This window comes from Macadamia integrifolia, chromosome 9 (genome assembly GCF_013358625.1).
Source record: "Macadamia integrifolia cultivar HAES 741 chromosome 9, SCU_Mint_v3, whole genome shotgun sequence".
NCBI classification, from domain to species: domain Eukaryota; kingdom Viridiplantae; phylum Streptophyta; class Magnoliopsida; order Proteales; family Proteaceae; genus Macadamia; species Macadamia integrifolia.
In genome coordinates this window covers 18,715,023-18,725,957 of record NC_056565.1, presented here as the reverse complement: position 1 = coordinate 18,725,957, position 10,935 = coordinate 18,715,023, and the positions used below count along the sequence as shown (strand labels likewise).

At 37.7% G+C, this 10,935-nt stretch overlaps 1 protein-coding gene across 4 annotated transcripts in view; it reads right to left on the bottom strand.

Moving 5' to 3' along the window:
- LOC122089968 (glycosylphosphatidylinositol anchor attachment 1 protein) overlaps window positions 1–10,935 on the bottom strand; it is an 84,302-nt gene that overhangs the window by 71,638 nt on the left and 1,729 nt on the right. The window lies entirely within an intron of this gene.

Below are 10,935 nucleotides of genomic sequence, written 5' to 3'. Positions count from 1 at the left end.
AAAAAAAAAAAAAAAAAAAAAAAAAAAGAGGTAAAGTGTTGATGCAACCCATCAAAAGATTCTCACTTGTATTGGATGGCAGGATCTGAAAACCTAAATAGTAAGTACAGGCCATTATTATAAGGCAATAGAACAGTGGAGGTGGCAACACCATCAATTTCCTCAAATTATTTCCATTGTACCTATTAGCCAGGATGGGCTCTTAACACAATCTTTTTTGGGTTTCTGATCTCCAAAATAAGGAAAATGCCTTTTCCTCTCTTTAAGACAGTTTTTTGAGTTTTCCTTTCCCTTTGCAGTTTCCCCCTCTTTCCCACCTCTTAATTGCTCTTAACGGTCAGATTACTTCTTTAACAAATGGAGCCATTAACTAGTTCTGAACAGAAATCTTCGTTACTTGTGCCTCTCTCTCAGCTATTCTGGACTGGCTATGAGCTATGTATTGGATGCTCTGGGTAGTCAATGGTCAAGTGTATCAATGGTCTTCAGTCTTTCCTTTTTACTGTCTATTCCAAGCAAGTTCATGGAAATTGTGTTCTTTGTGCTTGGGACTTTCTAACTCATGGGTAGACATCACCATTAACACAATCCAAGGAAGAATGCCCTTTCCTTCCTCCAACATGAACCTACCTAATCTTTTCTTGGATGATCAAAAGCTCTTTTCTGAACACACATTTTTACACTTGGGTCTATGAATGTGAGATAGGGTATGGACCATTCCTTCTCACTTTCGCCTTATAAGTCTGATTCTTGTGGCAGCTAGACCTTGTGATGTTTGACTGTCTTTTTCATATAAAAGCTTCTGCTATTTCATGTGGTCTTCTTCTTCTTCTTCTTCTTCTATGCCTTCTATCTTATATAACAACTCTTTCATGTGTCCTGTCTGAAAGAGAAAGAAAAAATACAAATCCTATTAATACCTTCACATGCACTCTCCAAATTCTTTAGAAAAAAGAAGTAAAAATAGATTACAAGGAAGGATTTCTCAGCCACCTGATTAGCTGCCTTTGGTAAAAAACTATACCCAATGGGTCCCATTCTATCTAAATTCTTTAGATTCCCTGGTTAAGTGAATATAAATAGTAGACACTAGAGAGAGAGAGAGAGGAAGAAATAGAAATGGTGCACAGGTTCCAACCACAGTTCCCATGTTCTCTTTACGGACCCTCTTCTCCTGCCCACATTCCTTAATTATATATATCTAACTTGAAGAATTCTCATTCCCTTAATACTCTAAGAATGCCATAGGGAGCTGTTACCTTGTCACTTTCTGTATACCCAGAGATGAAGATGAAGATGCCCAATGCCCATTCCCCATATTTTATTTAGGCCCTTTTGTTTAATCTGTTTAGAGAATTAGATTTTGGGAATGGTGAATCAATCATGAAGAGATCGGATTTTTTTTTTTTTTCTGATAACAAGAGATGGAATTTTGATTCCACCCTTTGGGTGGGTAAATGGGTTAGCAGTTGGACCACTTGGGGACATTATTGTATCCATCACCATCAGAGATCAGACTTCATGAAAGTGACTCCTTTAATTACTTTATTTAAGCTCTTACCTAAAGGCCATGGCTGTACTAAGCTCTGTTTAGCGGTTGGACCACTTTGGACTCTATTTAGATACCCATGTGAAAAATAACCTTGGCTTTTCCCTTCCTTGCCCAGTTGCCATTTCCTTTTCCAATTCTTTTAATCTCTTGTGGTGTCTTATGTGGTTTGAGTGAACCGAAGCTCTGTGACCATTTTTGTGTCCATCTCTTAAGGGCTGTGTTTGGGTGAGACCTTTTAATTGGGGTTAGTGGCTTTTGACTCCTTTTAAGTGGCATGAAAGCTGGGTGGGCTTTTCGATTTCAATTAATTATATCACCAGAAAACACATGAATACCAAACAAGCCCTTTCAATTAATGAAGTGTGAAACACTTTAACTGTAAAATGGATCAAGATTGATTTGTGGGAGGATTAATGATGATAGCAAGCTTATCTTGGAATTTATGATAATTTGTTGGAGAGGGTTCCCACGCCACTAGTAATGAGGATATTGAGAATGGTATCATCTATATGGGTCCAAAAGGTCAGAATAGGAGAAAGAATGTCAATGTGGAGCATATAATGATTTATGTGAGAGGATGCATGAAAGAATGCACACTACGAAAGTGTATGATTTTGTTAAAGAGAAAAGATCCTTAGGTCATCACTGAGGGGATGTTTTTCCACATCCTCCTACGGCCTTGACTCTCTCTCTCTCTCTCCTTCCTTTGTGATCATGTAGATCCCTTATAGATGAACTGGCTAGTTATCGTGCTCTGATTGATGTGGCGTGGGTCTGTGGGAGATCCCCTTACATGGGCAGGGTAAGATACCCTCTCCCTATGTTAAATATTAAACTCGTTTAATCGAAATTATGACAAGATGAAATAATTGAACCAAGTGGTCTAGAACCAATTACTTGTACAGTTCAAACTACAAAAACACAACTGAAGGGAACCACACCTCATCTAACCATTCAATTTTTACAATTTTCTTCTAGACCATATGCTTTTTATTTAATTTTCAAAACATTTAGCGGTTTTTCCATATTGGTGTTGATTCTTAAAACTAGGACGAATTGGGTCAATGCAGAACCAATCAACATTGTGGTTAAACCACAGGTCCATTTACAAACCATTTAAAATAAAATGAAAATAATTAAAATCTGAGGTGTATACATGTGAGCGAGCATGTGCATGTTACCTCAAAGCATGAACATCACATCATCATCATCTGATTCTACTACTAAACAGTATCCCAAAGCCCATGAAGATCTAAGGCTAAATAGCATTGTTTTCTTGCTAGATCTTGCCTCTTAATAACTGAGAATTTATTTAAAAAATAAAAAATAAAAATCATTGCCACCATAACCCAATTCAACAAAAGAATAGAAAGGAATAGTAAAGATACATGGGGCCTAACAAATTGATGGTTGACAAGTTATTTTATTGGGAAATTATTATTTTTTAACAGATTCATCCATCCAAAACAGCCATTAATGGTGACAAATACATGGTTGATTATGGTGATGACAAAAATTAACTCTTCCTCCTACTCTTGCAATACTACTATGCATTAAAATTATCTACGGTGAGATAGTGAGCGATAGTGACGATTCAATGACTGGTGTGGATCTCGAGGCCCTCTCAGTTGTTGAATCCTCATTGCCACTCATTGCTCACTACAAAGAATTTGGACCCATACTATTACTACTGTCAAGACTTTACCTTGTGCAAAATCAAAACATAAATTATGGTTTCATAAGGCTTGAGCTGCTGTAGATGGTCAGGCCGGTTGAACCGATCATGAAATCAGGCAATCTAGACATGCTTAATTAGTCAGACATTATTTTAATTACACTAATGAATTGTTAAGAGATAATGAACATGTAAATAACAAAATATACCAATTTCAACCAAATTGAGCCATGGGTTGAACAATTTATACTGGTCAATTACCAGAAAGGGCAGACTGAATAATCAAAAGAAATGAGTTGGGGGCCTTGGAGCTTGGAGTAGAAAGAAGACCTTCCAGGGAACGGGTGTCAGAAATCAGACTCATCACCAGGTTGAACTGATCAAAGCTGACTGACTGAATTCCGCATCGGTTCAATATTGGTTTTGGTTTTTAGACACCACTCAGATTGAATGATAATAAAACCGACCGTTTGGACCAAAATCAGAAAATCAATAAGAATTGAAGAACCCAATAAAATTCAATAATTCTTTTACATTTAAAAAAAAAAAGAAAAAGAAAAAAAGAAACAGATAACAGATCAAAACTGATTAGACTGATAACTATTATTTTCGGATCAGGCTCTTTTCTTCAGCGCTGATCACCCAGGTGGGTCCATAGTTATCTAGGTGAGCGTCATGTGTTCAGGTGATGATCAAACACTTTGAGGGTGGCAAATCGATGAAACACTGATAGAGGTATGGAGAATGAAACAGTGAGAACCGTTGGATCATCACCTAGACACGTGGTGATTGCCCATGTAGCTATAGGCAAGACCTGACCGATCATTGCTCAGGAGAAGAGCCGAATCCATTGTTTTCGGTATGTTTTGTCTTATAAACCTACCATCTTATTGGTTCAGTTCAGTCTAACCCAACATATATAAATATTAGAGAGAGAGAGAGAGAGAGAGAGAGAGAGAGAGAGAGAGAGAGAGAGAGAAAATAAACCAAAACCGGTTCAAATTGATTGTTTGGACCTGGGCAGGTCATCCATCCCACCATACATATTGTTAGGGTATTTGGGAAAAAGAATATTACTTCATTGCATGGTCCTACATTTAAACAAGAAAAGAATGAAATGATGGTCTTGTCACTGTGAAATACAAAATACTCATCCCCTTTGAACTTTGATATCCCTAATGCACCTCCAGGGACATGCGATCAGGTAATGTTGTTATTCACTCTCTCTCCAACAATACACTTTTATTTTCTAGTGTAATTGAGTTTCCTTGTACCGATCCCAGGCTTGGTTCTATTTTGCTCATGAAGGTTCCTTTTATCACTGTTTTTAATAAATGATCCTTTTTCTATTAAAAAAAAAAAAATCAGGCAATATTGTTTTCCCGTAGGCCAAATAAGGACAAAGGTACTGATGGTAAAAGTGCTACTCAACGACCTTTAGGTGCAGCGGCTTTAAATGTGGAAAACTGAGAAAACTAGAACTGATGAGTGGAAAAGAGACTTCAGGAATTATTTTCCCTTTCCCACTTTGCTTGGGGAAGCGTAGCGGAGCCTGCCAAAAAGTAGTGGGTTGTGGTTTTTCTCATTGAAGGTTGCCCACCTCACATGCTTCTCCTCCTCCTCCTCCTCTCTCTCTCTCTCTCTCTCTCTCTCTCTCTCTCCCCCTAAGCGTTGCTGTTAATTAATTATTAGTATTGGTAATTGTACCTTTGGGGGCCTTAATTTGTTAAAAACTAGGATGAAAACTGGAGTTGGTTTCCTGTTAACTTTCAGAATAATCTCAATCATAGTCCATAACCAAGTTCGTGGGCTTGTTGCAGTTTTTGGGGCTTTTGGGTATATATGCTTAAATAGTTCAATTTTTACTGTACTTAACTACTTTCTGTGTTCTTCGGATTCTTTTTTATGATTCCCTCATTTTGTATGTCATCAGCAGCAGAAAGGGTCTTTATCAAAATCTGTCAGGGATCTCTAATTAGATCCTCCTGACCACATGGACCCGAAGTCCACAATTAGGGTTTACAGAGGTGGCCCGAACTGGAATTGGACCAGTTCCAGTCTAATGAAGTTAACAATTGGCCCACCAATTAATTACTGTGTAAGTTTTTGTCAAACCTAAGGGTGGCAACCGGTAAGTTCGATTTGGTTTCAGTTTTTGCTTAGATTTTATGGGGCTGTGCTTTCTGCCCACAAGAGGCCCTTGCACCCACACACAGGGTTGCGTGCCCCCACAAGAGGTACGGTGGTTATTTGGATGGTTTGGTTTGGTCTGGAATAGACAAGTTGGTTTTGGTTTGCTATCATTTCTTTCGTTTGTTGGGTTTGGATAAAAAAAAAAGGTTATTGGATTTTTAGTTGAGAGAAAGAATGCTACAAGCTATGGTAGTGTACGCTAGCACCTCCATCACCTCCATGTGCATGTCTATCTCTCACCTCCCTCCTATGAAATGGCATGCATATTTGATCCCTAATGTGGGAGCCTGGGAGGAGAGAAATAGACACATGGAGATGCTAGCATATTTTACGCAGCCAAACAAAGAATCACTTTTTTATTTTATGAAGTTTTTCCAGTTTCGATCCTAAGGGTTAGTTTTAGTTTGTTAACTATTTTGAAAAAACAAAACTGATAAGAAGTTCGATCATTTGGTTTCAATCTGGTCTGATATCATTTCTGACAACCCTAATGAAACCTTTTTTTGCTTGTGAGCAAAAGATTCTATCCCACCCTCTCCTTCAGGGGAATTGACATATTTGAGTTTGGAGGTAGGGATGATGATTCTCATGTGGTAGGGATAAAAAATTAGGGGGCATTTGTCCTCTAAGGAGGAGAAATAATGATAAGAGATAAGAGAGTGTTTCATTCTAAGGCCAAATTAGCTCCCCATACGTGGAGTGTAACAACTCTTTATATACAGTTACATTACAATACATTCTATTTCTCTTTCCACAAATACTGTTATAAACACTTATGACAATATGGAGAAAATTTACCGAAGAAAAAGACACGTATCATCACGAAACCATACATGATACCTTCACGTAGGAAGAACTAATCTGAGCTCCTTCCTTCTCCCATAGAGAAGGAAAACTTTGTCCTTCGAACATGAGTCTGAACCTTTAAGGCCGAGCCTGTCTGGGGTTTAGACTAGACTGCATAGCAATTCCCAGTTCACAACTACCAAGTGATAGACCAGACCTCCATTGAGAGGTGGCCCGCCCTATTGCTAAGGCCAAATAGATGCAAAATAACTAATCAAAAGCAAAGATTCTTGGACTGGAGTGGTGATCAAGTTGTTTGGCCCCCATCTGAGATGGGCTTGTGCCAATGGACAATTAATTGGAATACCAGATAATGTGTTTTGCATTAGATCTATATGGATCCAGCCCACGTGTAGTACATTAATCCGCAACAAGCTTGCCAACAAGAAGACACTAGGATGGCCCCCGAGACAATATAAGAGGGGTGGTAGAGTGGTATTGATACAATACCTAAAACTTTTGGTATTAATACATATAAAAAACCTTATCATTTATATATAATTTCGTTTTCGCTTCAGTCATGCTAGTGTGGGTGCTTTTCACTATAGTTGGGATGTTTTCCTACCGATACATTTTTACATCCCAGAGCTTCAGCAGATTGCTTAGCTCCATTCATCGCTGACGTAAGGGCACTTGAACAATGAGCTATTATCCATTCTTTCAAGAGTAGCTATTTTTAGGCAAACCTCCTAACTGTCTATGCACCCCTACCTCTTTTATCACTGAGCGGTGATCATTTAGAGGTCTTAGCTAATGATTCCGGTTGTTTCTATCTCAACGATAAAACTTTTATGAAATCAAAGTAGGTGATAAAATAGCTGGAAGTCATGGGAATAAGGGTATCATTTAAAAAATTATGCCTACTTGCAAGATGGAAGACATTGGGATATGGTCTTAAAATCCATTAGGAACAGTCTCTTTCACTAATGAATGTTATTTAAATACTCGCTTGGGTTAGAAGGAGATATGCTAGACAGACATTCATATCTTATTTGAACTCCATTTAGGGGCCCACTAATTTGATTGCTACATCAGATTCGACTATCGATATTTTGCTTGTCATCGTTTGGTAGGGACAGTTAGAAATTTCTCTATTTGTTAGGGAATGACCTCTATATACTCTTCAAGCCAATGGTAGAGGAGCATTCTTTCGATGTCTGTTGGAGGGAATCTCCTGTTGAGATCATTGTAGTCAACTAAAGATGCTCCTCTGAAAATAAGAATGATCTGCTAAGGTTTATATGTTTAGAATTATCTGCTAAGGTTTATATGTTTTGCTTTGGTTTCTGTGAGTCACCTTTTCATGAGTGGCATGAGATTTGAAAAGGATATTGGTAGTACCGTGGGGATTTATAAAAGACAGCAAGGAGGTAACAGTGAAGAACTGATATTCAATGTGAAATAAGGATGATATCCCATAAAGAAAATCCTGTCAATAGTGAAAGCAAAGAGGGATTATTGAATTCTAAACTCCTTGTAGCTAAATGTCCCTTAAATGAAATTTCTTTATGTTACAAAGGCAGTTCTACCTTTAGTTCTAGAGTTTTTCATAACCAAGACAGTTCTACCAGTATCAATATTAGATTTTCATATTCTAACCGTAGGATAACAATGTGGCTGCTTGAATGTCTCTAGGGTAACCCAAAAGTTTCTCCTGTATTTACACTCTAGAGTAGCTTGCTATGTCATTCCAAATTCTACCATGGGAGACTGGAAGAGATGAATGGATTATATATATATATATATATATACTAGTAAAAATACACGTGTAAATGCACGTGGTGGTAATCTCCTAATTAAACATTTTCTTAAGACAAGATTATTGGGTCAATCCATTGGAAGTAAGTTCTGAAAAGCTTGGTGAGCTGATTTTTCAAAGTTTGTATTTTCTAAAAACAAAATTAAACCTAATTATTCTGAATACAAGAGAGAAAATCCACAGACTAAATAGTACAATTCCCATAATAGAAAGGAGACAGGAACATGAAACATAAAAAACATATGTCTCGTCTTCCTCTACGGAGGTCTTGAGAATGGCATCAATTTCACAAATAATGCATATAACAATAATACTAATAAACCATAATATTACAAACCATGGAGACTGATTAAGAAAAAACTAATCTCTGATCAAGTCAAAGCGGTGTACGTGAAAACATGCTTGCTTTCCGCATCCTCTGGAGATTTTTCCATAATATAGTGCAATAACTTCTCCACCTGAGCTCTATCTTGCAGATTAAATGAATTGTGAGATTAAATGAATTATACTACCTTGTGGATGTGGAGTAACTGAAATTGAGAAATGCAGTGCCAGTGATCCGAGAGAAATCGTGGGATATTGTAGTTGATTTTTTGTCATCTTTGTGGTATATATAAAGAAGGATTCTATTGCATAAAAACTTGTAAAATCGATGAAAGTTGATTGAAAGATACCGTTTTTATGCAATAAATCTATCCATAATTATATGACTATTTTTTTATCCCTTTAATACGTAATAATTTTAATTAATGATTACTCCACCCCTTTCTCCTCCACGTTCAAAGAGATGAGTGAGAGAAAGATAATTATAGAGAGAAAATACCCCTTCCTCCAAGTTTAGATTTTGTAAGGGATGGAAGGAGAGATTTTAGGAACCCTTTTTTTTTTTTTTTGGTATATCTCTCAACATATTTACTTTTTTAATATCTCCATAATTATTTATTCCCTCCATATTCTCCATAATTTTCTGGAGAATCTCCCCCCATTGTGCTCAATGTTTTTTCCAAAAAGGATGAGTGAGAGAGACAAATTTAAGGAGGAATAATAGTGCATTTGTTTGGTTTATAATTATAATAGCGCAATAAATCTCTCCATAATTCTCCATACTATAATTTTGTGGTTATTTTTTTTATCCCTTTAATATGTAATAATTATAATTAATGATTACTCCACCCCTCTCTCCTCCACATTTAGAGAGATGAGTGAGAGAAAGAGAATTATAGAGCGAATATACTCCTTCCTCCACGTTTAGATTTTGTAAGGAATGGAAGGAGAGATTTTAGGAGCCATTTTTTTTTTTTTGGTATATCTCTCTCCATACTTACCTTTTTAATGTCTCCATAATTATTTATTATCTCTATGGAGAATCTCCCCCCATTGTGGTCCACTTTTTTTCCAAAGACGATGAGTGAGAGAGAGAGAGAGAGATTTAAGGAGGAATAATAGTGCATTTGTTTGGTTTATAATTATATGACTTATTAATAGTTAATAATTATAATTATATGCCTTTTTAATACTCCACTCTCCCCCTTTCTCCTCCACGTTGAGAGAGAGAGAGAGAGAGGAATATTATATTCCTTTTTTTAATTACTTTTTAATATTTAATTAATTAATAAATATAATTAATTATTACTCTTTCCTTTCTCCTGTACGTTTAGAGAGAGAGAGAAATAGAGAATTATGGAGAGTTTATTATTATTAACTTCTTTTTTTGTTGGTATATCTCTCTCTATAATTGTTCATTCCATCCCCATTCACCATAATTCTCTCTATTTCTCTCTCCACTCTCCCCCTTTCTCCTTCACCTTTAGAGAGAGAGAGAGAGAGAGCGAGAATTATAGAGTTTATTATTATTATTTGATTTATCTTCCATTTTTAGTGGTGAAAGGATGTGTCACACCCCGTTCACACTGAACCGGAGCGGTGACCGAGTTAACACCGGTTAACCCAAACCTGCCAGGATCATCAGATACTGTATTCCACCACAACATACACACACTAACATAAGTTCATCAGATCAGCGAAAGACTAAGTTTACCTGTGGATAAATCCCATATACTTGATACCCGAATGGTGATACAATAATTATATACATTTGGGCCCGAAGGCATGATATATACACAAAAAGAATAGAATTCAAATATCAAGTATATACAGGAAATCATCAAAAAAAATCAGAGTGCACAGCTCGGCTCGGTCTCAAGGCTGGAGCTCAGCTCGGCATCAAGGGTTGTGCCCAGCTCGGCATCACATAGAAGAGCTCAGCTCGGCCTCGGAAGTGGAGCTCAGCACGGCCTCCAAGGTGGAGCTCAGCTCGGCCTCAGAACTGCTGTCTCGCAGCACAACTCTCGCACAAGCAGTCAGCACCGTGCTCTAACTCCTCAGGGGTCCACCAGTCCTCTTCAGGAAACTCGACTGTGGGACCCACCCCATGCTCCTCAGATGTATGACCTGTAAAATCATCTAAAAAGGGGGTGTACACGTGGGATGAGCTCACTAGCTCAGTAAGTAGAAAGATGGACCACACACAACAGTCCACACATCACAACACATCATATGCACTACATGTCATGCTATATATTTTAAATCACATCCACCTAAGCAACATTACTAAGTCCTTGGTTTTAGTGATACTACAACCACAGTGCGCGTATACTCCGGGTACGAGCCGCGAACTTCCTCCCGCGATACGCCCATAGGGTTGTCGGAGAAGGCACACCATGAGTACTCGGAAAAGTAAAGACAATGCCGTCCATCGGCTCTCAACAGAAATGTAAATGACTGAAAATAAAGGCGCTGACTCCAGCAATTTAAAAGCAGTACGATTGGCCCTCTTGAATGTACCACCGGGGTTGCCGACTGTCCTACATGAATCGTCGGGCGTAATGCCTAACCGCCACAGTGTCCGAC